The sequence below is a fragment of the Miscanthus floridulus genome, chromosome 1, assembly GCF_019320115.1.
Source record: "Miscanthus floridulus cultivar M001 chromosome 1, ASM1932011v1, whole genome shotgun sequence".
NCBI lineage: Eukaryota > Viridiplantae > Streptophyta > Magnoliopsida > Poales > Poaceae > Miscanthus > Miscanthus floridulus.
In genome coordinates, this window is record NC_089580.1 from 141627543 (window position 1) to 141653155 (window position 25613).

Below are 25613 nucleotides of genomic sequence, written 5' to 3' on the forward strand. Positions count from 1 at the left end.
ATACCAAGGCTTACACAAGTCCATCCGTGCACCTCTTTTCCATGTATCAATTAATCTTAACTTCTTTTGTTTGTCCTCTTTTTCTTGGGAATTGATATTCTTTGATCTTGGAATATTTGCCTAGCTTGTATATTGGCGTGACACGTAAAGCTAGGAATTAAATTAGATCAGAATATTGTGGTCTACGGCGGGCTCAATTTTCATCTTGACAACACGCATCTTGTGTGTCCAACTCACATTATTCCTATAATTTTCCTATATATATATATATATATATATATATATATATATATATATATATATATATATATATATATATAACTACTGTCTTGTAGCTGACTATAAAATAACTTATTATGTAGCCACTTTGAGTTACGATAATTACTATGTTAATTTACGAGATTATAGTAACTTCTTACTAAATGGTTTACTATAACGTTTTGGTAAATATCCCATGTGTTATAGTAATCCAACTATCGTAAATATATATAGGGTAATGCTATTCTGCAGCTGGCCATAGAATAATTTATTCTATAGCCACCTTGATTTACGATAATCGACCTGTTCGCTGGTTGGTTTGTGGGCTGGTTTGGGCTGGCTGGTGCTGGTTTGTTGTGAGAGAAAAACACTGTTGGCTGGCTGGTTTGGGCTGGCTGGAACCAACAAACGAACATGGTGAATGTTTGTACCAATTTACGATAACATGAATATGCATTTACGATATCGTGTTACTACAACTCATGGTGATATTTACCATAATGTTATAGTAAATCACTTAGTAAGGAGTTACTGTAGTCTCATAAATTAGCATAGTAACTATCGTAACTCAAAGTGGCTACAGAATAAGTTATTCTATGGCCAGCTGCAGAACAGTAGTTCTCTCTATACAGGGACGAAGCTAGGAAAAAATTTAGAAGGGGCTAAACAATGGCAATTAGCAAGAAAAGAGGTTCAACAAATCTCAGCCCCACCTACCTGTACATCTACAGCTGAAATTTCAGACGGCGACTATACGGGGCTTCGCTTGCTCGCGAGCGGTAGGGGGGGCTGGAGCCCCCCTAGTCCCACCGCTGGCTCCGTGCCTCTCTCTCTCTCTATGCGAAATTTCAAGAATTGGTTTGGCTGGCTCATGTTCATCAGGATGGAGATCGTAGACGTCAAGACCCTGCGAGGGCTCGCGAAGATCGCAGGGACCATGGTGTCGTTGGCCGGGGCGACCACCATGAGCCTTTACAGAGGAGCGGCGGTGAAGAGGCTGTGGAGGGCGCCCATTCACATACATGGCACCGGCGGCGGCGTTGATCATGCATGTGGTGGCACATGAGAGCTGGGTGAAAGGATTGCTCCTCGCGCTGGCAAGCTGCATCTGCTGGTCAATCTGGATCATCTTGCAGGTGCCTAGCTTAGCCTGCCTCTTCCAGTCCAGCTACTCTGGTAATCTGGTAGAGCCATAAGCAACAAGTAATAATGCATGGTTGGTCCACACATGGTGGCACGCAGGCGTCGTCTATAAAGAGGTTCCCAGCCAAGCTGTCGCTGACGGCATGGATGTCCATGGTTGGAGGCCTGCAGACTGCAGTCGGCGGTTTTCGCGGCGTTCGTGCAGCGCAACGTGGAAGATTGGCTCGTTGGCTTCGGCCTCAACTTCTGGTGCATCGTGTACACGGTAGGTATATAGTCCTTCACAAAAGTTATATATTCTTGGGTGCTAGCTGAATGAACTGCAGACTGATATGCAGACTTCACTACCGGAGACTGTGTAGTTACCGAGTGCCCAGAAAATTACCGAGTGTCAAAAGTCGGGACACTCGGAAAACATTTATTACCGAGTGCCAACACTCGGAAAACATAAACATCCGGTAGTAGACCTCTTTACCGAGTCCGAACACTCGGTAACCTTAAACACTCGGTAGAACTACAATTTTACCAAAGGGGCGCACTCGGTAAAAAGAGACACTCGGTATTGAGCTGCCACGTCTCCTAGTATACCAACCGTGCGCCAAACGGCGTCACGGCATGACATGTTTGCCGAGTGTAGAAGTATTTGCACTCGATAATAATAAAGTTTTACCGAGTGTAAGTTCACAACACTCGGTAAACACTATCTTTTACCGAGTGTACTGGCGCAACACTCGGTAAAATTCAACCAAATTTCTTGTTTTTCCCTTCATTCTTTTTCCTCTATCCACATATGATATTTAGTACTCCATTCCAAAATATGGTGTTTATTTCGATTTATTTACTATATTTCACAAAATTTTCATTCTTTATGATAATTAGATACATATCGTGTAAATTTAATTGTAATAATTAAAATCGAACTCGATAAATCACGAGATTGGAAGAATTAACATTGAAGCATACATCTATATTATAGAAAAATTTTCATAACGTTTTGGAAGTATTTTTACATTCGTCGCTGCCGAACCGGTACATCTCCCAAAGAGACACTAAACATTCACAATGACGAATAGGATTTCTATTAAGAGTGAAATTCAACATTATGATTTGAACTTGGAATTTTTTAGATAGTAAATAGATGACATGAAATAGTTCATGTGAAAGTTTGGTGAATTTTAGGATTAAATTGGCATTTTTTCATTTTTGTTTTGCATGAAATAATGGAGACTTTTACCGAGTGTGACCTCAAACACTCGGTAAAGATTAGCCACGGCCCACCTGTCTCTTTACCGAGTGCCGTAGATCTAGGCACTCGGTAAACATGTACCAGGCCCACATGTTATTGGGCTGCGGTGCTTCTGTTTACCGAGTGCCGTAGATCTGTGCACTCGGTAAACATGTACCAGGCCCACATGTAATTGGGCTGCGGTGCTTGAGTTTACCGAGTGCCGTATATCTAGGCACTCGGTAAACAGAGGCATTCACTTAGTCGTTTCTCCCTCAAATCGTGCAGACGACACACACACCGCACGCCCGCGCATCCCCGCCGCACCGCCGCCGTCCCCCGCGCCGGCGCCTCCCCGCCGTCCCCCGCACTTGCGCCCGCGCCTCCCCGCGCCCGCGCGCTCCACGCCGACGCCGGCGCCTCCCCGCCGTCGCCGGCGCCTCCCCACCGCCGCGGCCGCCTCCTCCCCTCCACGCCGTCGCAGAACCGGCGCGCGCGGTGGAAGACGAAGCAGCTGGAGAAGGGGAAAGGAAGGGCTGAAGCTCCAGCTCGACGCTGGCCGTCCTAGACGCGAGCGCGCTGGACACCTGGGCGATCCACGGCGTCGTCTGACTCCGACGAGCTCCCGGCCTCCCGCTCGACACCGAGCACGCGGACGCGCAGCCCCCGGCTCCAACTCCATCCAATCGTCCACCCTTTTCTGAGGTATTCTGAGGCTCTTCATCTTCATCATCCTCGCTAGAACACTAGAACAGAGGCGCGGCAGACACGTGTGTTGTGCTTTGTGGTTTACTTGGGTAGTAGATGCAAAGTATCAATGTAAGAAAATAGTAATCTGAGATTTGTAGCTTTCGTAAGAGAAGTTTCTGTAGATTCTATCCAAAAAAAAATGCTACTGCATAGTTGTCTAAGATTGAATTTGAACAGGCTTTCTGAGAAGTATTTATTTTGCTGGTGCTCCAAATTAGAGAGAGAGATCATGCATAGTTGCCGCGGATCATGCATGTTTGCAAGAGGAGAGAGAAAGCAGCAAATTAGAGAGAGAGAGAGAGAGAGAGAGATGAAGTTAATAAGGAAATAAACAAAGTGAGTTCTGAGATTGAACTGGCCCTTGCAATAGTTTGAATCATTCGCTAAAAGTCTAAAAGACCAAATCAAACAATGAAACACAAAACAACTGAATAAAACATTGAAAGACGCAAAAAACTTCAGGGAAAATAATGACAAATTGCAACAACTGGAAAACTGAAGAAACATTGACAATGATGGTGTCACCTTTGCCTCATGTCCTTATCAGTTCATGGTGCCCTCTATCATCGATGATTGGCAGCGTGGCACGACGTTGATCGCGTGCAAACTGGTATCACTGGAAGACTGTAGAAACCATTTGAAGCATATATCTCAACTTGTAACCTTGGTGGCCTAGGTTTGACCTGTAATTAACAGAGGAGACAATTAACACATAAGAATAGACTAATAGTTGATCTACAAATTACATACATCATAGAGGTACCTCTAGTTATTTCTCATGGTATATAATAAATTGATTTCACATCAAACAACCTGCATGCCACATTGATCAAGCAACCTACGCTTCACTGTTTTAAGCTCTGACTACACGAAAACAAAGTTCAGTATTTATGATATGCAACCCCAATATGAAGGTTAAGGAAACAAATAAAGCCACCTGTCTAAATCTGAGAAGTATCCTATGAACAAAAATACAAGCCACCTGTTCTTATTTTCTCTTCGATCAGCGTTGCCCGTTGCCCCATTGCAGGGTGCAGCAGCCATGGGTGGGGCCCCTAAAGCAGTCCTCTCTCTCTCTCTACCACTTTAGCATATCCTGCATTATTCATCTCTCTCTGCAGTGCCTGGGCTAGCCGGCCGCTGCCATCTTTTATCAGAGTGGGGAGAGTGGAGAATGTGGAGGCATGCATGGCACAGGACCGGCCTGCTGCAGCTGGTTAGTAGTAGTATGTTTGTGTGTGTCGATGATCCCCGGCCGGGCACGGCCAGCTTTGTCGGTGCACCACTCATGAAATTCAGCTGATCTGACAGACCATGACCTCCTTGCCTTTTGTTTAGGTTCCTATTCTCGTTGAGGACCTGTTAGTTACAACCAGGAAGTTCAACAGGAACAAAAGATTCCAGAGGAATGTGGTGGACTGGTGGTTATCGGCCCATGATGAATCAACCTCAACTATGAGATAATGACAGTGTGATTCTGAACTTGGAATATATGCTATGACCGAACTTTGACCTAGCATTTTTCTCTGGAGCCTCTCACTGCTGGATTCCCCATTGGGATATGCTAGAGAGATGCTGGCTTGCTTGCATTCGGGGTTGAAAATTCTGGTATGGTACCATTGTTGTGTAGTTGGGGTTTGGCAGGTTTGATCTAGGGGCAGCGTAAGTGCATAGAGTGTGAAATGATGTGGTCAATTCTGAAATAACTGCATGAAGTGGGGGAGTCTGTTGAGAGGACTTTTGAGGCGTTGAGCTTTAGGAAAGGGAGGAGACCACAAAACTAGTTTTATAAACCAGAAAAACAACTGAAATATGGTTTGGTTCACATGATCACTTCCTTCTTGCCAAATGCACATTGTTCAGCGTAGGGTATAATCATATATTAAAATCAATAAAAAATAACTCACAGAAACTTCCATGAATTGCACAATAGGAGATATACTCTTATTTTTTCTTTCAGAAATATGTAAATTCTGTTTGAGCTTCAGATCATAAATGTTGTATTAATGAATTAGCTACAATCTAAAAATAGATTAGATGTACCCCACAAAACTAGTATTGAATTGTTGGGCTCCTCAAGAACAACCCAACTTTGCATTGAATTGTTGGGCTCCTCCTCACAGAGAGGAAGAACCCTCCAAAAATAGGCGTATGCTGCTTGGTGCAGCGGGCACACGCTATTCTTTAGTAAAAGGCGAAAGAATAGTTCGCTCTGTGCCCACTGGGCACGGCCAGCTTTGCTGATCTGAATTTCATGAGTGAAGGCAAGGAGGGCACGGCCAGCTTGTCATCGGTGATTTGTTTGTGGTAGTGTCATGCCATGTGACCTATAGTGCTGCGATAGAACCTAGCGCCCCTTTGTGTGCTAGCCACATGGTTGTGCTGCTAGGCGCGCGCTGGTGCTCGGGTATATGGTTGAGACACGCTACAAAACCTGCTGATGCTCTACCTCAATCTTCGATAAATCTTGCTAGTGATGGTTGTGGCTACAAAAAAATTGGTTCCATGTATTCCTCCATCTACAAGTGACATAGCGGCCTTTCAACCTTAGGTAAAATCTCATCATCCAATCTAGCAAACATCTTCTATGTGAATCGATCAAGAACATGAATGTCTCTTTATCATCTCATATGGTTTTTCTCTAGCACTACTACTCTATTGCTCTACAACCCGGAGGACCCGCCCGAGGCATACAGTAACCTGAGCGTGCACAGTCGCCTCAGCGAGTACACGGCGATGGCGAGAGAGATCCATGGGCCAGAATTTGATCCGAGCACCGCTGACCTCGAGGGTGACATCGTCATGAGGTTGGGACCAGGTAAGCCACACGGGAGGTACTATATGGGCAACAGCACCATAGACACGGCCAACACTCAGACACTCGCCCAGATTAGAGCCCGGAGCACGAGTTCGAGCCCGGCCATACGCCCACGCTCACAGCCCCAGGTGGTAGCACTCCAGGTTAGTTCTGTTGCATTCGTTGTCCATTCATTTTCTACCCGTTCTTTATTTGCATTCTAACTATGTGATAAATAATTGTAGGCCCAGATTGAAGCCCTGCAGGAGTCACAGCAGGCCTCACAGAGCCAGTTTCAGGCCCTCCAGCTATCGCACCAGGCCGAGTTGGCACAGGAGAGGGCGCGAGTGCAGGCCCAGCTTGAGGCCTTCCAGCAGTCGCAGAAGGCCTGGTACGAGTACATGGCCAGCTTTTCTCAGAGCATGGGCCAGCCTCCACCGCCTCCGCCGCCGCCGATGATACCGTTGGTGCCTCCACCTCCGCGCGACGGCACTCCTGTGAGTCACTCTTCATCTTGAAAGGCTTTTTCAGTTCAGATTGTGCTACAGTCAACACTATCATGTTAGAACCTAGAAGAGAGTAGGATACATACATGTATAAGTTAGATTATTAGTAATATTGTTCAGACCTTGAAAGGCATCATGTTAGGTTCTACATGAGTACATAGGTGTTTGTCCAATTCATGTTCAGTCTACTCGACCATGTGTGACGATATCTTGCACATAGAGGAGACCTAAACAGCAACTAACTTGATATGTGTTATCTATTATATGCCTATATATTGATGTCACTGTTAACTGGTCTTTCGAAGGAATATTTGAATTTGGCATACTACCTTATGATTAATTGACAAATATGTTTATTTTCTTTTGCTCCCTCATTCCAGGGACCTTCTACAGCTGGATCGAACAACGATCAAGACTTGGACTTGTCTCCGTTTCTCGGTAGGGCTCCGACCATGTGACAGGACCATGTTTTACTTGTTTGTATGTTGAACTTAGAAGTGGGTTGAACTTTGTGGACTTTGGACATGTTGATGGTGTTTGTGGACTTTGCATTGTGCTTGTGACATTTGTTGTAGCTATATGTTGGTTATAATGAGTGGATGTGACATTTGTGGACATATATGTGATATATATTGTCTATCTGTTGGTAACTGTGATATTCTGTTATAATTGTTGTTAATTGTGGCTGGATATGCACTGAAACAAACAAAAAAAAATACTGTGGACAAGTTTTACCGAGTGTTACACTCGGTAATGGTCATGTTTACCGAGTGTTACACTCGGTAAAACAGAGAACAGAACCAAATTGGTTCTGATTCTGTTAATTTTGCCGAGTGGTGCCATTTTTTACCGAGTGCCACGACCCCACTCGGATATATGTGCCATTTTTTACCGACACTCGGTTAACGAGTTACATGTTTACCGAGTGTTACTGGTACACTCGGTAAACTATATTAGGGAAAAATATTTGCGGAATTGTTTTAATCATGAAAATGGTTATCTGTTTACCGAGTGCTATGTCTAACACTCGGTAAACGACGCCGTTAACGGCGAGCTTGGGGACTGACGACCGTCACGTCGTAGTTGTTTACCGAGTGCCGGCGTAGCACTCGGTAAGATTTATTCTCCGAGTGCCCCGTTAGTTGACACTCGGTAAACTAACTTTACCGAGTCGTTGTTTACCGAGTCATGTTTACCGAGTGTGGCACTCGGTAAACAATTTACCGAGTGTTTCTCCATATTTGCCGAGTGTTTATCACACTCGGTAATTAATCAGTATCCCGTAGTGCTTGTTTTTATTTAGGCAATCGCCTGCAATGGCTTGACTGTGATCATTCAGCTGTGGTGCAACAAGAAGAAAGGCCCCGTGTTTGTGACCATGTTCAACCCCCTCCTCACTGTCATGGTGGCCATCCTCGCCTATGTCGTCTTCGGTGAAAATCTATACGCTGGAAGCGTGATTGGAGGCGTGCTTGTGATTCTGGGGCTTTACTTGTTGCGGTGGGGCAAGGACAAAGACCAAGAACAACAACACATATCGGAGGGCAAAGACCAGCACGGGACTACTGCGAGAAGCAGTCGACAGCAGTAAGCGACCCTTTTGCAGCACGGGACGACAACAAGGCACCAGAAACGGCAACCATAAAACCGAATTAACATATACGTGTGACCAATTAATCCACATAACTTGGTATTATTATTTTATATAAACATATATAAGCAGGATCCCGGCCCAATCTTGATTGGCGAGTGTCTGAAGTGCGTTGTCCACTTTGCTTGTTTTATTCTATTCTTTCTTTTTCTTTTTCTTGTTTCTTTTTTCTTTGCACGTAAAAAGTTATGCACATAAGTTACGACTTAACCTTGTATTTTTAAAAAAATAAAAGTTGTGAAAATAATTTTTTTTTCAGAAAAAGGAAAGCCAAAAGGTTATGATGATAAGTTGTTCCGTGAAAAAGTTATGCATAAAAGTTATGAATATAACTTTATAACTATCCAAAATTAGAAAGTTAGGGAAGCTTGAACTCTATTTGTGATCCTTTAGAGATCCATCTCACAAGGATCCGGTACGTCGCACCTTCCGGTATGTGGTCTTGGCTTACTAGAATCAATGCACCATAGGATGTAATAATTCTTTTTCTTTTTCTTAATGAAACAGTACGTGATCAAGCATGTACGCGAAAAAAAGAAATATCTCAACTATATTAGTGCAACAACTGTGCATAAGAACAAGTGCTCCATTCTTTTCTATTTCGTCATTGGTAGGATGCAACCTAGCAATATGGAAATACCGTCGCATCCAGCACATCAGTAATCTATAGATGGTGTTCCATTGTTCGAGGAAACACACACAAAAAAAAGAGAAGAGGCCTCTAAACCAAGAGGGCCCTCCTATTGGCAAAAGCCCTATACCCGTCTAGGTTCGATGGATCCTCCTCCGTATGAGAGACTCACAACCATAAATGAGACCCACAACCATAAACCTTATCTTTAGACACACTTTTCTATTTCAAAATCCAAGAATTTAAAACTCATATATGGGACTGTCGAATCAAAAATTTGTCAACTACAAAGTTGTTGATTGTATTGAGACTTAACTTTGTTAGAGACCATGTCAACTACTGAGGTTGTTTAAAGTTCAAATTTTTATATATCAAAATTAGAGACAAACAAAATTTCGAATATGTAGATAAGATTGAGGAAAAAGGCTCTTGTACCTCAGTTGAACTCGTATCTAGGGGTGATGAAGAAGAAAGAAGAACTCGTATCCAGGGGTGATGAAGAAGAAATAATATAAGAAGTATCCTGCATAGCCTCAATTTTATATGGAGCGCATAAGCATAATCTAACTCTCCGAAGACCCTCAATTTTATTCAAGCATGGTAGCTATTTTTAGGTACTACGTCCGATCAACATTACTCATTTCTAGAGCGGGAACAAGAATTATGGAGGCAAATAAACAACCCACCTGCTCTCAATTAATATTTTCTAAAGTGTCCATGTGTATGGAAAGATTTTTTTTAATGATAAGATTGAATAGTAATATTGGAAGTGATAGTTTAAAGCTCCCTAGAAATTGTTGTAGAACGAACTAGAGATATTTTGAAGCAAGATTAATTTTGTATCGATGGGACTAACTTCCAATTCTAGCAAGCCAAACAAATGAGAAGAGGAAATGGAGTATAAACCTACTGTCGTGCTATCACTACCGGAAAGCTGAAATTCCCTGACGCGATTACCGTCAGGAAAATTCAAAAAACCGTTAGGCAAATGTAAATCTAATTTCCCTGACGGTACACCGTTAGGGAACAACCGTCAGGGCTAGCTCGATAGGGAAATTGGAAAATGTCTGACGGTGAACCATCGGGGAAATTAATTTTAAATTGCCTGACGGTGACCAACCGACAAAATAAGAAGAAAACCGTCAGGGAAAATTCATTTTCTCTGTCAGTTAAAACCGCCAAAAAAACGTTGACTACCAACAGTAAGGACAATTACCCTGTTGGTCATGAAACCATAAAAAATTAGATTTTCCAACGTCGGTGTTTGATTTTCCCTGTCGATTTGTAGCTATCAGAAAAATGCATTATTCTGTCGGTGTTAAATTCCATGACGACTGTGAACCATCAGAATTTTCCCCCTGTCGGTGTTAAACCGCCAGAAAAATTATCACCCACAAAAATATGATATTATATCCTTTTCTGTATAATTAAAAACAAATATATATAATATAATATACACAGAATCATGGAGATATACCAACATAAATACAATACTCGTGGATATATAGACAGATAGATTAGTCACATAAATCCAATGCATACAAAGATGTCTTGTTATCATCAACATAAATACATAAGGTGTCCAAATATTTCCCTGACGGTTATTTAATTTCCCAGTGTGTTTTCTAGAAACCATCAAGGTAATGTCAATTTTCCTACGTGCTTTCAAAAACCGTCAAGATAATACTATTTATCCTGACGATTTATGCAATAACCGTAAAAAAATTTGAAACCGCCAGAGAATTTCTAGTTTCCAGTGGTGTATGCTACTTGTCGCACACATAGGATGTCATCACTGAGTACGCACAGTCCAAAATATGCAGCATGCCACATGTATGTCCAATGCAATGCATGATGAGGAATACAAGAAACCAAGTTGACAATGTAAGTTAAGTTCACTTTGAATACCCCGAAACATACTTGGTGAAGTGTGAGGTTCATTAAATTAATTATTTCCAAAAAAGATTAATCAATTCACCAATGATTTTACCTAGAACTAACATAAACTACATAAAATAAGTTGAGTTATGATTAAGTGATTAAGTATGACACCATACTATTTTAGAGACCTTAAAACACTGTTAGAATGGTAACTAATTATTATGTAATTATCTTACTAATTAAACATAAAATTATTATGAGGCAAAAACTAATGTAGCTAGTTTACTTCAAACTAACTTTTTTTTTAAAAAAATCAACAAGGTATTATTTTTGCCAAACATCATGTTAGTCAATGATTTTGGGAAGAGTGCATTTTACATTTTTAGAATAAAGAAAGTATTTTTAAAGTATTAAACGAGCAAGAATAGTAATAAAACCATTATAAACTTATACTATATGTTGGAATTTTCACAACATAGTATCCAAGCTTCTCACATTCTGTGCAAGTTTCATGAGTTTTGGATGAGTTATACTGCCTGTATATATAAATAAAACAACATAAACACAAGTCTAAAAAGTTTACTTTAGTGTTTTTGGGCTTTTATTTTCATTCTATATATATTGAATAATTAGCCCAATTTACATTATTTTCAAAAAAGAGAAAATGATAAAGCTCAACTAATTTTCAAATAGGCCCCTGAAGCCTTTGGAAATCTCCACTCGTTTCTCTTGTTTCCATTTTCTCATTCTAACTCCTCCCCTTTCAACTAATCGTAGTCTGCCATTGTTGCTGTTTCTACCACCGACAAGTAAAATTTTGTGTCACATATGGGATCTCAATGGGCTAGCATACGAGACAAAAGAGAATTATACTAGTTCGGGGTATGGAGCCTATGTTTAGTGAGCAGCTGCTAGAGTTTGTTGTGTGACCTGAGTGTCCAACTTTGGGTAGGGGTGTGTTATAAGAGGGTATGTTTGTGTTGCTTGCTTATGTGAATTGAGACTATTATGTGTTGTCGTGCCACTGTTGGGTCTCCCAATACCCCTTATATAGCCTAAGGGGTGGAGTTTACAAGTGCATAGATTGGAAGGGGAAGGAAGAGATTTTTGTAACACCCTCGGTGTTACGCCCTAAACCAACTACTAAATCATGTCACGAGCATCATGTTTGTATAATAATGCATGTGATAGAAGGTGTTTATAAATTTCTTGTAGCCTAAAATAATTAATAAAAATATTAAATCAATGTTGATGCAATAGCTCATGTACATCAAGTAGGGTTTAAAACCAATTTTTATTAAGCAAAAATACTATAGAACATGTGTGTGATACTTAAATAAAGTTAGAACTGCAAACTTTGTAGATGACAATGAAATACTTGCTGTTGAAAAATAATATTGCTTAGTAATATTTTCAATAGCTTAGAAATGCAAATTGAAATAGAGTTCAACTCAAAAAACTTAAAAAAAATTCAAGCTTGTGTACAGCTGGACATTGCTAAGTTTAGCAATTTATTTAGAGAGATTGGGTTAGAGGGTGATGCGGTGTTTTAGCTCGGCTGAGCAGCCTCATGTATCAGTTTGATCGTGGTGATGTCGGTTTTGGTTTAGAGACAATGGTTTAGTGGTAGTCGCTGCTTTAAAATCCATGCACAACACGTTCTCGGGCTAGCCCTCTGGGCTGGGCACGGTCAGCAGGCCGTGGGGGCGCGCTGTCGCGGTGTTGGCGCGCTCTCCATGCGCACACACGTGGCCACGCATGGCCGGCTTGGCTGCCCTAACCCAACCACGAGGAACCACCGTTGCTGTGGCTTACCCGGCTGAGCGGTGCTGCCCCTACCCCACGCGTGGCAGCGCTGCCAGCCCACCTCGCGCCGCAACACAGCCGCTGCCGTAGCTATCGCATCACGTCGCACTCACGCCTATCGCTGCACCATGCTACATCGCTGGCCCACTTTGATTCCACATGCACGAGGCCGTGTCGCCGCTGCCTTGCCATTTATGGCACTATGGCGCGCGGGCCACGTCGGCAGCGAGCGTGTGGCCGTCGGCTAGCGCTTGGCCATGGGCCGCCCTAGTCATGCCAATCATGTCCCGCCAAGCATGCACATACCGAGCCTCTGACTGAGTCCCCACCACCTCCTGTCCGCTCGCTTCTCTCCTATCCACCTCTCTACTACCGCCGCCGCTGTGCCGCGCTAGAGCACCAAGACATGGGAGGACGCCTTCCATTAATTTGCTATGTCCACTGCTCCACCCTCATGTCCCCTCTCTAGTCGTCCCCACCCCGCTTTGATTGTGGCTCAGTCAAGCCTCAATTTTGGAGCTTTGCCCCGCCACTGCGTCGTTAAGACCCGTCACCGCCCGCGCCATGGCCAATCCTCCCCACTTAGTCTTGTGTCGAATTGGCTACACCAATAGCTCTGCCTTGAGCCCCTCTATGCCATGCGCATGCTAGTCGTAGCTCTAGTGCCACCTCCTCGCCGTTGACGTGGCCGTGCCTTTGTGGTTCGTCGTTCACCTCGCAGCGCGCACATGACCAGCCTCGCTCGGGTCTGCTCCGACCGAGGCGGCACCTCGGTTAGGTCACTGGTGAGTTGTTGTTCCTCACCCACTACCCTTACTGCCTTGTAGCTGCTATGACTCACCAGAACACCATCGCCATTGCCATAGGGTGACCGCTGTCGTTGAGAGGTCCTACGGCGTCTCGGCTCATGCAACCGCCGCCCATCGCCTTGCGTCCACCCCTTACTGAGATTCGACCTCTTAGTTTGGTTAGCATGGGTCCCGAGTGGCCGGCGATGTCGTCAGTGCCACTGCTCACCGCGCTAGAGCACGCGGGGGAGGCCAGGGACCATGCCGTTATAAATAAAAGAGAATGCAAGGGTCTTTTTGCATAGGTGCTATCTCTAGGAATAGTAACGTGGACTGCGGGTTGTTTTGTTAAGAGTCTAGGGGCGCTTTTGCTAATATGTTAGTGCGCATGCGGGCTCCTCGCCATGGGCCACATCCGTGCGCGGGCCGCGCCTCATGTGGGCTGCATTGGGCCGGATTTGGTTATCTTTTTCGTGAAAAATAGAAATAGCTTTTCATTTTTATTTCTAAGCTAAACTTTGATAATTAATATAAAATGATATAGATATCTAAAAATTGTGAAACTAATTTTGTTAGGTTTCTAAAATTGTGATCCATCTGCTAGTATATTTTGTTATATAGTTTTGTAATATTTTCAGGAGTTATCTAATTAATTTAAGATGCTTAATATTGTAAGATATAAACTTGTAAGATTTTTTTGTGATGAATTGGTGATAGTGTTGTCTCTAAAACTTTTATAGTAAATCCCTAACATTATTAGGTGCTCACTATAATTTTTTATAGCTCCATAATAATTAGTTTGCTAAGGTAGCTAAATAAGCCCTAGTTCGAAAATATATATCAGAGCACCTTGGGATTTTAAAACTAGAATATTTTTCTAGAGACAAAGTCTTACTTGTCGACGTGGATATGTAGACCAATACATTACTCATTAAATCTAGCTCGTTAGCTTACGGAGCGTAATCGTATATTTAAGAGTTGCGGCCACCGTTGATTTATTACGTCTCTGCGTTGTATCCACGTATATCATAATAGGAACAACGATGGATCATGGAGTCGACTGAAGTAGCAGAAAAGATGATGCCTTGATGATCGTGTCACTATGATGGAATGCAAACTTTTAGTTATATCTTACACAGGCAAGCCCCGGTGCATAACCCCTATTATTCTGCACTTTAGCTTATGCTTGTACATTAAGTTTTAAGGAGTTCAATAAAAACCACTTGCATATATATATATATATCCTTATCCTATGAGTCCTACTAGTATGTCAGGATTGTATAGATTGCTATGCTATAGGATCCGGTGGAAGTCGAGTGATTACCTATGAAAGGTCCTAATAGCTAGAGAGGGGGTGAATAGCCTATTAAAAAATTCTACAACAACACTTAGCAAACCGGTTAGATAAATATGAGGCAAAGCGAGTGTTGCGCTAGCCTACTAAAAATGCAAGACACATACCATAATTCTAGTTTCTATAGTCTCTATCCATACAATGGCTATGTCACTACACTAAGTTAGTGTGCTCTCAAAGGCTAAATAAAGAGCCATACTAATCTAACTAACAAGCTCTCACGACTAGCTACACTAAAGAGCTTGACAACTAGTTTGCGGTAATGTAAAGAGAGAGAGCAAGATGGTTATACCGCTAAGTTGAGGAATGAACCAATCAATCACAAGAATGAATACCAATGAAGACCAATCACCTCAGAATCAAATGATGACATAATGATTTTTTATCGAGGTTCACTTGCTTACCGGCAAGCTAGTCCTTGTTGTGGCGATTCACTCACTTGGAGGTTCACGTGCTAATTGGCATCACATGCCAAACCCTTAATAGGGTGCCGCACAACCAACACAAGATGAGGATCACACAAGCCATGAGCAATTTACTAGAGTACCTTTTAGCTCTCCACAGGGGAAAGGTCAAGAACCCATCATAATCACCACGATCGGAGCCAAAGACAATCACCAACCTCCACTCGACGATCCTAGCTACTCTAAGCTATCAAGGTGGTAGCAACCACCAAGAGCAACAAGCATATCCTGTAGCAAAATACGAATACTAAGTGTCTCTAGATGCAATCACTCAAGCAATACACGTGGATTCTCTCCCAATCTTACAAAAATGAAGAATCATTGATGGAGATGAGTGGGAGGGCTTTGGCTAAGCTCACAAGGTTGCTATGTCAATGCAAATGGCCAAGAGGGTAAGCTAGAGCTAGCCACACACCTTTAAATAGAGCCCCCAATGAAATAGAGTCGTTGGCTCTCTGTTCTCTAATAAGTCAGGGCGACCGGACGCACCGATCAGATTGACCGAACGCAAGACCCCAACGTACGGTCCTCTGATGATCACCACATGTCATCAGCTTCAAATGCTAAGCACCTGATCTTAACGGCTAGTCTGCTTCACGCCACATGTTTAGTTGTGACCGGACGCGCTGCTCAAAGTGACCGAACGCTCCATCACTGGAGTCCGATTGTTTCCAATAAGGTTCCAAAGGTGGAAATTCATGACCGGACGCGTCTAGAGGCTCATGACCGAACCTAGGCCTATGTCCGATCAACTCAGCCTCTCTGTGTTGCTTGCATCAACGTACATCACTAGGTGACCGGACACACCCCCTGCGTGTCCGGTCCCTCTTTCTCTTCAGCGTCCGGTCAAGGGACCGAGGGTGGCCTTCGCTGCGCGCCACTAACCAGACACGGGGTCAGAGTCTGGTCACTACCGAAGACAGAGTTTGATCAATACAAAACTTCTCCTTTTGACCCCAAACTACACCACCCTTGATCAAATATGCCAACCACCAAGTGTATCACCTTGTGCACATGTGTTAACATATTTTCACAAGCATTTTCAAGGGTGTTAGCATTCCACTAGACCTAAATGAACATGTAATGAGTTAGAGCATCTAGTGATATTTTGATAACCGCATTTCGATACGAGTTTCACCCCTCTTAGTAGTACGACTATCGATCCTAAATGTGATCATACTCACTAAGTGTCTTGATCGCTAAACCAAAAAGCTTCTATCAATTTCACCTTTGCCTTAAGCTTTTTATTTTCTCTTTCTTCTTTTCCAAGCCCAATCACTTGATCATCACCATGGCATCATCATCATCATGATCTTCATTTGCTTCACCATTTGGAATGTGCCACCTATCTCATAATCATTTTGATAAACTAGGTTGGCACATAGGGTTTCATCAATTCATTAAAACCAAACTAGAGCTTTCAACCTGTCACTCGCGAGAGATAGAAAAGATATTATTGTTGTTATTATATTACCGTCACATGGAATATATATGAATGAGAATTAGAGACCGGGTGGAATGGTACTTTGGATCTGGACTTGGTTAGGCATTCGAGCGAGGCTCGGATTGCACTTGTTCTGCCTGTGTCGATTGAGGACCGTCCATTGCTGTGGATGGTAGTCAGGTCACAGACTTATTATCCTAAGCACATTTTTGCTTATGGGAGTGGGAAGGCTCGTTACACTCTTGTCATAGGTTCTGGCTCTTTCTAGACCGACTAATCGGAGGTGGGGAAAGGTGGAGGTCTAAGCACCATACTGAGACCAGGTGTCAAGTGTGGGGGCTTGGAGTCTAAGTTTGGACAGAGACCTAGACCTCGTGATAGGAGTAGAATGGGTTGGTCTTGTTTATGCCTGGGGTATAAATGGGGTGTGTGTTTTGGGGTACCCAGCTAGGATACATTAGTTTATGAATCGCCGTTTCTGTGAGATAGTATGACTTGGATATGGTCTAGCACCGTAGTAAGAACTGAAATATGAAAGATGGTAAAATGGTTCTGATTGCTTACCACCTGCTTGAAAGTAGCATAGGTGCTTACATAGAATGGTTAGTTAATGAACTAATAATGACTGCTAATGAAATTGAATATAAGGACACATGTTTAGTAATGCTTCCGCAGATGTAATAACCCACAAGTCAGATAGCCATGTATATCATTAGAGTCTTTTATTTTCCTCCTGTCGGAAAAGTCTTGCTGAGTATAATTGAGTACTCAGGGTTCTATTCCCCTATTACAGGTGATCGGAGGATGCGTAGAGCTAACTCTTATGCTTGGAAACCTCCTAGTGGGCTCAGAGCAGATTTCTTTCACGCTACGACTATAGTGTTTATTTATAACCCTCATGAAAGATTTTTTATAAGAAAAGATATAAAATCTGCTAGCATCTCTTATATAAAATGTACATTATATCAATGCTCCACTATGTCATTAAAGTAATCATGCTTCCTTTGTAACTCTAATAACACTATTATATTCTGTTGTTATAATAAATTGAGATAATATTCTGGTACTGTAATAAAGTGATGTAATAAATGACTTAAGAATATTGTAAGCTTTACTCTCTCATTTATGATCTTGATTGAAAAATGTGGATTTTCGAATTCTCCCTTGGGGTGTGCTCAACGGAACTACGTAGTTTAGTGTCCTCTCTTAGGTACTTAGTGTCTATTGGAAGACAAGTACTCCTGGGAGGCATTAGATTAGGCGGTTCTACCACATTTTTCTTGCTTCAATCTTAGTAGAGATGTTGTCATATGCCAAGTGTGTGGTCTTGGTAGATTGGTTACTCGCACATCATTCCATCCAATGTGACTGGCATCCTAAAACCAAACACTAACATCTCCCGCCTGATCAACATAAGTGTTGCAAAGTAATCGTCACCGCTAAAAGGTCCTTCTTTGGTTTTGATAATTAAGTGATAACCCAGGTGGACTAATATGTGTTTATATTGAGATACACATGCGATTAGTCCAAAGTACACTAGTGGTGAAGTGGCTAGGATTTGTTGCAAAGCTCAACTAGTTATGATGAAGGAGCTCATTGCGTATGAGACATGGCATGGTGTCATGTGACTAGGTGCAGAAGATCAAGAGACATGACTTGGCTGCAACCGACAAGAGTAGGATGAGAGGATAGCATCATTTATCAACAAAGAGTAATTGTTGTATCAATTTGCACGCATCATCACTTGTTTTGATGAGCATATCCTTCCTTCCTTCCCTTAGTACCGGATATCCTTTCTTTCCTAGCTTGAGCACTACCGGAAACAGTGGCTTTGCCATGTGCCACAAGCACTCGGCAAAGCCTAAAAAACACTCAGCAAAGAATTTGCCGAGTGTAACACTCGGCAAACAGCACACGGTATCTACAGTGCCGACAAACATCGCTTTGCCGAGTATTTTTTGTTGGACACTCGGCAAATACTATGCTGAGAGCTGAAACCGATGCTCGGCCAAAAAAAGTAACATGACGGCGCAGAGATGGTCACGGCATATTTGTTGAGTGACCAGGACCTGACACTCGGCAAACCTACCATATTTGCCGAGTGTCAACTCCGGGACACTCGGCAAAATTGGCTGGTTGTCAAGTGTTAAATACCGAGCACTCGGCAAACCTGCCATCTTTGTTGAGTGTCAAAAACCAGACACTAGGCAAAGACTGGCCCAGAACATACAAATGTTGTCTTCTTTGCCGAGTGTCACAACGTAAACACTCGGCAAAGAAGCCATTTTAGTCATAGAATACACAGATTTTTGCCACGTGTTCGCATTGCCGAGTGTATTTTTTATGGCACTCGGCAAATAGCCCTTTTATCGAGTGTAACACTCGACAAACCTGCCACATATAATCAGTTTATTTGGTTCGGTCACAACCATATAGCATATTCAAATAAACATCACATCCATCATAGATAGTTCACAATAGGCATCACATGCAGTTCATATAGATATATCGACAACACATAAATGCAAATAAACTTCAGAATCACTAGTAGGTTCATTCACAACCATAAATAGTCATAAGTAGTCACAGGTAATCCATAAATACAAATGCAAATAAAATCATAAGTAGTCACTTAGGCCACGGGTTCCACTACGACCACGCTAGGTCATGAGGCTCATTCGACGCCGCCAAGATTGAGAGGGATAATGAACATGGGTCAGAAGAGAAAAAAATTATTATTTCATGCAGTTATAGCTCAAATTCAATCTATATCAATTAAAATCCTATAATTGCACTTAATAAATTAAAATTATCAAACGGATCCAAAAAAATTCCAAAATTTCACATGAAACAATCTTTGTTCTCTATTGCCAATACAAAAAAGTTTTGAAGTCAAACCCTAATTCAACCGTGACTTTGACTCCAAATTCTACCGAATCCTTCTCAACGCTACGATTCTTCTTCTTAAATACTTCGGTTTGTAAACATCGTATATGACAGATTATGCAAAACCATCTCAATTTTTTACCACGGACTCCATGTATCATATCATGAGATCTTGACAAATCTCATGATTTTCAGACTTCGTTTGCTTTTTTTAGAATTTAAAAACCATTCGGCCATACATTCGTGGTCGTGTTTCCTAAACAAGATCTTCAAAATTTCTTTTTATTTCCTGGGTAAGGCTTCACACCGGACTCAATAACATGAATATCATTTTTCTACTCATTTTATTCTATTCTTTGAATCACTTGCAGTTCAAATTTGACTTATACCAAAAATTTTCTTGAAATTAAATAAATTAATTAAATATAGCAAATAGATCTAGAAATATATCAAATCTTAACATGGAGTGCAACATGTTGTATGTGGAGAGTGGAAAAAAGTTTCAAGGTCAGAAGAGAAAAAAACTTATTATTTCATGCAGTTATAGCTCAAATTCAATCTATATCAATTAAAATCATATAATTGCACTTAATAATTAAAATTATCAAACGGATCCAAAAAGTTACCAAAATTTCACATGAAACAATCTTTGTTCTCTATTGCCTATTTAAAAAAAATTTGAAGTCAAACCCTAATTCGACCGTCACTTTGACTCCAAATCCTACCGAATTCTTCTCAACGCTACGATTCTTCTTCTGAGATACTTCGGTTTGTAAACATCGTATGTGACAGATTATGTGAAATCTTCTTAATTTTTTACCATGGACTCCACATATGATATCATGAGATCTTGACAAATCTCATGATTTTCAGAATTCGTTTGCTTTTTTTAGAATTTAAAAACCATTCGGCAACACGTTCGTGGTCGTCTTTCTTGAACAAAGATCTTTGAAATTTCTTTTCATTTCTCGGGTAAGGCCTCACACTAGACTCAATAACATGAATATTATTTTTCTCTTCATTTTATTCTATTATTTGAATCACTTGCAGTTCAAATTTGACTTATACAAAAAAATTCTTTGAAATTCAATAAATTAATTAAATATAGCAAACAGATCTAGAAATATACAAAATCTTAGAATGGAGTACCACATGTTATATGTGGAGAGTATGAAAAGTTTCAAGGTCAGAAAAAGAAAAAACTTAATATTTCATGCAGTTATGGCTCAAATTCAATCTATATCAATTAAAATCATATAATTGCACTTAATAAATTAAAATTATCAAACAGATCCTAAAAATTACCAAAATTTCACATGAAACAATCTTTGTTCTATATTGCATATACAAAAAAGTTTTAAAGTCAAACCCCAATTCGATCGTCACTTTGACTCCAAATCCTATCGAATCATTCTCAACGCTACGATTCTTCTTCTAAAATACTTCGATTTGTAAACATCGTACGTGATAGATTATGCAAAACCTTCTCGATTTTTTACCACGGCCTCTACTTATGATATCATGAGATCTTGACAAATCTCATGATTTTTAGACTTCATTTAATTTTTTAGAATTTAAAAACTATTCGGCCACACGTTCATGGTCGTGTTTCCTAAACAAGATCTTTGAATTTTTTTTGTTTCCTAGGTAAGGCCTCACACCAGACTCAATAACATGAATATCATTTTTCTACTCATTTTATTCTATTATTTTAATCACTTGCATTATTTTAATCACTTGCAATTCAAATTTGATTTGTACCAAAAAATTCCTTGAAATTCAATAAATTAATTAAATTTAGAAAATAGATCCAAAAATATACCAAATCTTAACATGAAGTACCACATGTTGTATGTGGAGAGTAGAAAAAGTTTCAAGGTCAGAAGGGAAAAAACTTATTATTTCATGCAGTTATAGCTCAAATTCAATTTGTATCAATTAAAATCCTATAATTGCACTTAATAAATTAAAATTATCAAACAGATCTAAAAATATTACCAAAATTTCACATAAAACAATCTTTGTTTTCTATTGCTAATACAAAAAAGTTTTGAAGTCAAACCCTAATTCGGCCGTCACTTTGACTCTAAATCCCACTTAGTCTTTCTCAATGCTATGATTCTTCTTCTGAGATACTTCGGTTTGTAAACATCGTATGTGACAGATTGTGCGAAACCTTCTTGATTTTTTACCATGGCCTCCATGTATGATATCATGAGATCTTGATAAATCTCATGATTTTCAGAATTCGTATGCTTTTTTAGAATTTAAAAATCATTCAGCCACACGTTCGTGGTCGTGTTTCCTGAATAAGATCTTCGAAATTTCTTTTCATTTCCCAAGTAAGGCCTCACACTGGACTCAATAACATGAATATCATTTTTCTACTCATTTTATTTTATTATTTGAATCACTTGTAGTTCAAATTTGACTTATACCAAAAAGTTCCTTGAAATTTAAAAAATTAATTAAATATAGCAAATAGATCTAGAAATATACCAAACCTTAACATAGAGTACCACATGTTGTATGTGGAGAGTGAAAAAAGTTTCAAGGTTAGAAGGGAAAAACTTATTATTTCATGCAGTTATAGCTCAAATTTAATCTATATCAATTAAAATCCTATAATTACACTTAATAAATTAAAATTATCAAATGGATCCAAAAAATTACCAAAATTTCACATTAAACAATCTTTGTTCTCTATTGCCTATACAAAAAAGTTTCAAAGTCAAACCTCAATTCGATCGTCACTTTGACTCTAAATCCTACTGAATCCTTCTCAATGCTATGATTCTTCTTCTGAGATACTTCAGTTTGTATACATCGTACATGACAGATTGTGCAAAACCATCTTAATTTTTTACCATGGACTCCACGTATGATATCATGAGTTTTTGATAAATCTCATGATTTTCAGACTTCGTTTGCTTTTTTTAGAATTTAAAAACCATTCGGCCACACGTTTGTGGTCATGTTTCCTGAACAAGATCTTCAAAATTTCTTTTTATTTCCTAGGTAAGGCCTCACACCGAACTCAATAACATGAATGTCATTTTTCTACTCATTTTATTCTATTATTTGAATCACTTGCAGTTCAAATTTGACTTATACCAAAAAATAACTTAAAATTAAATAAATTAATTAAATATAGCAAACAGATCTAAAAATATACCAAATCTTAACATGGAGTACCACATGTTGTATGTGGAGAGTGAAAAAAGTTTCAAGGTCAGAAAAGAAAAAAAACTTATTATTTCATGTAGTTATAACTCAAATTCAATCTATATCAATTAAAATCCTATAATTGCACTTAATAAATTAAAATTATCAAACGGATCGAAAAAATTACCAAAATTTCACATGAAACAATCTTTGTTCTCTATTGCCTATACAAAAAAGTTTTGAAGTCAAACCCTAATTCGACCGTCACATTGACTCTAAATCCTGCCGAATCCTTCTCCACGCTACGATTCTTCTTCTAAGATACTTTGGATTGTAAACATCGTACGTGATAGATTATGAGAAACCTTCATGATTTTTTACCATGGACTCCACGTATGATATCATGGGATCTTAACAAATCTAATGATTTTCAGACTTTGTTTCTTTTTTTTAGAATTTTAAAAAAAAAATCGGCAGCACGTTCGTGGTCATGTTTCCTGAACAAGATCTTTGAAATTTCTTTTCATTTCCTGGGTAAGGCCTCACACCAGACTCAATAACATGAATATCATTTTTCTACTCATTTTATTCTATTATTTGAATCACTTGCAGTTCAAATTTGACTTATACAAAAAAATCCTTGAAATTCAATAAATTAATTAAATATAGCAAACAGATCCAGAAATATACCAAATCTTAGAATGGAGTACCACATGTTATATGTGGAGAGTAGAAAAAGTTTCAAGGTCAGAAGAGAAAAAACTTATTATTTCATGCAGTTATAGCTCAAATTCAATCTATATCAATTAAAATCTTATAATTGCACTTAATAAATTAAAATTATCAATCGGATCCAAAAATTTTCCAAAATTTCACATGAAACAATCTTTGTTCTCTATTGCCTATACAAAAAAGTTTTGATGTCAAACCCTAATTCGACCATCACTTTGACTCCAAATCCTACCGAATCCTTCTCAACCCTATAATTCTTCTTTTGAGATATTTTGGATTGTAAACATCGTATGTGATAGATTGTGCAAAACCTTCTCAATTTTTTACCATGGACTCCACATATGATATCATGGGATCTTAACAAATCTCATGATTTTCAGACTTCGCTTGCTTTTTTTAGAATTTTAAAAAAATCAGCAACATGTTCGTGGTCGTGTTTCCTCAACAAGATCTATGAAATTTCTTTTCATTTTCTGGGTAAGGCCTCACACAGGACTCAATAATATGAATATCATTTTTCTACTCATTTTATTCTATTATTTGAATCACTTGGAGTTCAAATTTGACTTATACCAAAAAAATCATTGAAATTCAATAAATTAATTAAATATAGCAAACTGATCTAGAAATATACCAAATCTTAGAATGGAGTACCACATGTTATATGTGGAGAGTAGAAAAAATTTCAAGGTCAAAAGAGAAAAAAACTTATTATTTCATGCAGCTATAGCTTAAATTCAATCTATATCAATTAAAATCCTATAATTGCACTTAATAAATTAAAATTATCAAACGAATCTAAAAAATTACCAAAATTTCACATGAAACAATCTTTGTTCTCTATTGCCTATACAAAAAAGTTTTGAAGTCCAACCCTAATTCGACCATCGCTTTGACTCCAAATCCTACTGAATCCTTCTCAACGCTATGATTCTTCTTCTGAGATACTTCGGTTTGTAAACATCGTACATGACAAATTATGCAAAACCTTCTCAAATTTTTACCACAGTCTCCACGTATGATATCATGAGATCTTGACAAATCTCATGATTTTTAGACTTCGTTTGCTTTTTTTAGAATTTAAAAACAATTCGGTCGCACATTCGTGGCCTCACAATGGACTCTAACATGAATATTATTTTTCTATACATTTTATTCTATTATTTGAATCACTTGCAGTTCAAATTTGACTTATACCAAAAAAATTCTTAAGATTCAATAAATTAATTAAATATAGCAAACAGATCTAGAAATATACCAAATCTTAGAATGGAGTACCACATGTATGTGGAGAGTAGAAAAAGTTTCAAGGTCAAAAGTGGAAAAAAACGTATTTATTTGTTGAGTGCCAAAAAAACACTCGATAAAATTATTTCTTTGCCGAGTGCTAAAGGAAAACACTCGGCAAACTTACCTCTTTGTCGAGTGCCACTAACGGACACTCGGCAAACTCCTAACGACAGGTACACTAACTGACGAATGTCCACGTGGTGGTTTTTTGCCGAGTGTCTCTGTTTTGCCGATTATTTTTGCTAGTTTTCTGAGTGGTCTTTTTTCAGCACTCGACAAAGAGTTTGATATGTCGAGTGCCATTATTTTACCGAGTGTGGTTTATGCAGCACTCGGCAAACAACTTTTTTGCCAAGTGCTCGATGCAATGCACTCAGTAAATATTTTGGCACTCGACAAATCACCTATTTCTGGTAGTGGAGGACCTGATCCTAATCCTACGGGCTACATATTATATACAGGAAGTGATAAACACAAACACATAACAGTTCCTTATACTCCTTCAGTGACATTATTTCTTTTCTTATACTCCTTTGGTTCTAAATTATAAATCTTTCTAGTTTTCTGAGGCACATAATTTTTTTGCTACACACCTATATATACATTACATCGTGATACATATAGTACAAACTATATATTTAAAAATAAAATAAAAATCAAGCTTAGCAAACCAGTATATATTTATATATTCATCACTATGAACTGATCGTTACAGAGACACAGGCACACGTACACACTAACACACAGAGATGAGAGATGTATGCATGCATGGTTTTGTAACGATGCTATACGATCCAATACACCAACACAAGCACAAGAGCTGGCAAGATGGACACATAGTA

General features: G+C 39.7%; 1 non-coding gene and 1 pseudogene across 1 annotated transcript; one reads left to right on the plus strand and one right to left on the minus strand.

Annotated features, from left to right (window-relative positions):
• The first annotated feature begins 1141 nt into the window (after nt 1–1141).
• LOC136464406 (auxin-induced protein 5NG4-like) lies at nt 1142–8335 on the plus strand (annotated as a pseudogene).
• LOC136512537 (U5 spliceosomal RNA) lies at nt 5488–5607 on the minus strand. Its single transcript, XR_010773116.1, has one exon. It is a non-coding gene; the product is annotated as a U5 spliceosomal RNA (small nuclear RNA).
• Nucleotides 8336–25613: the final 17278 nt, after the last annotated feature.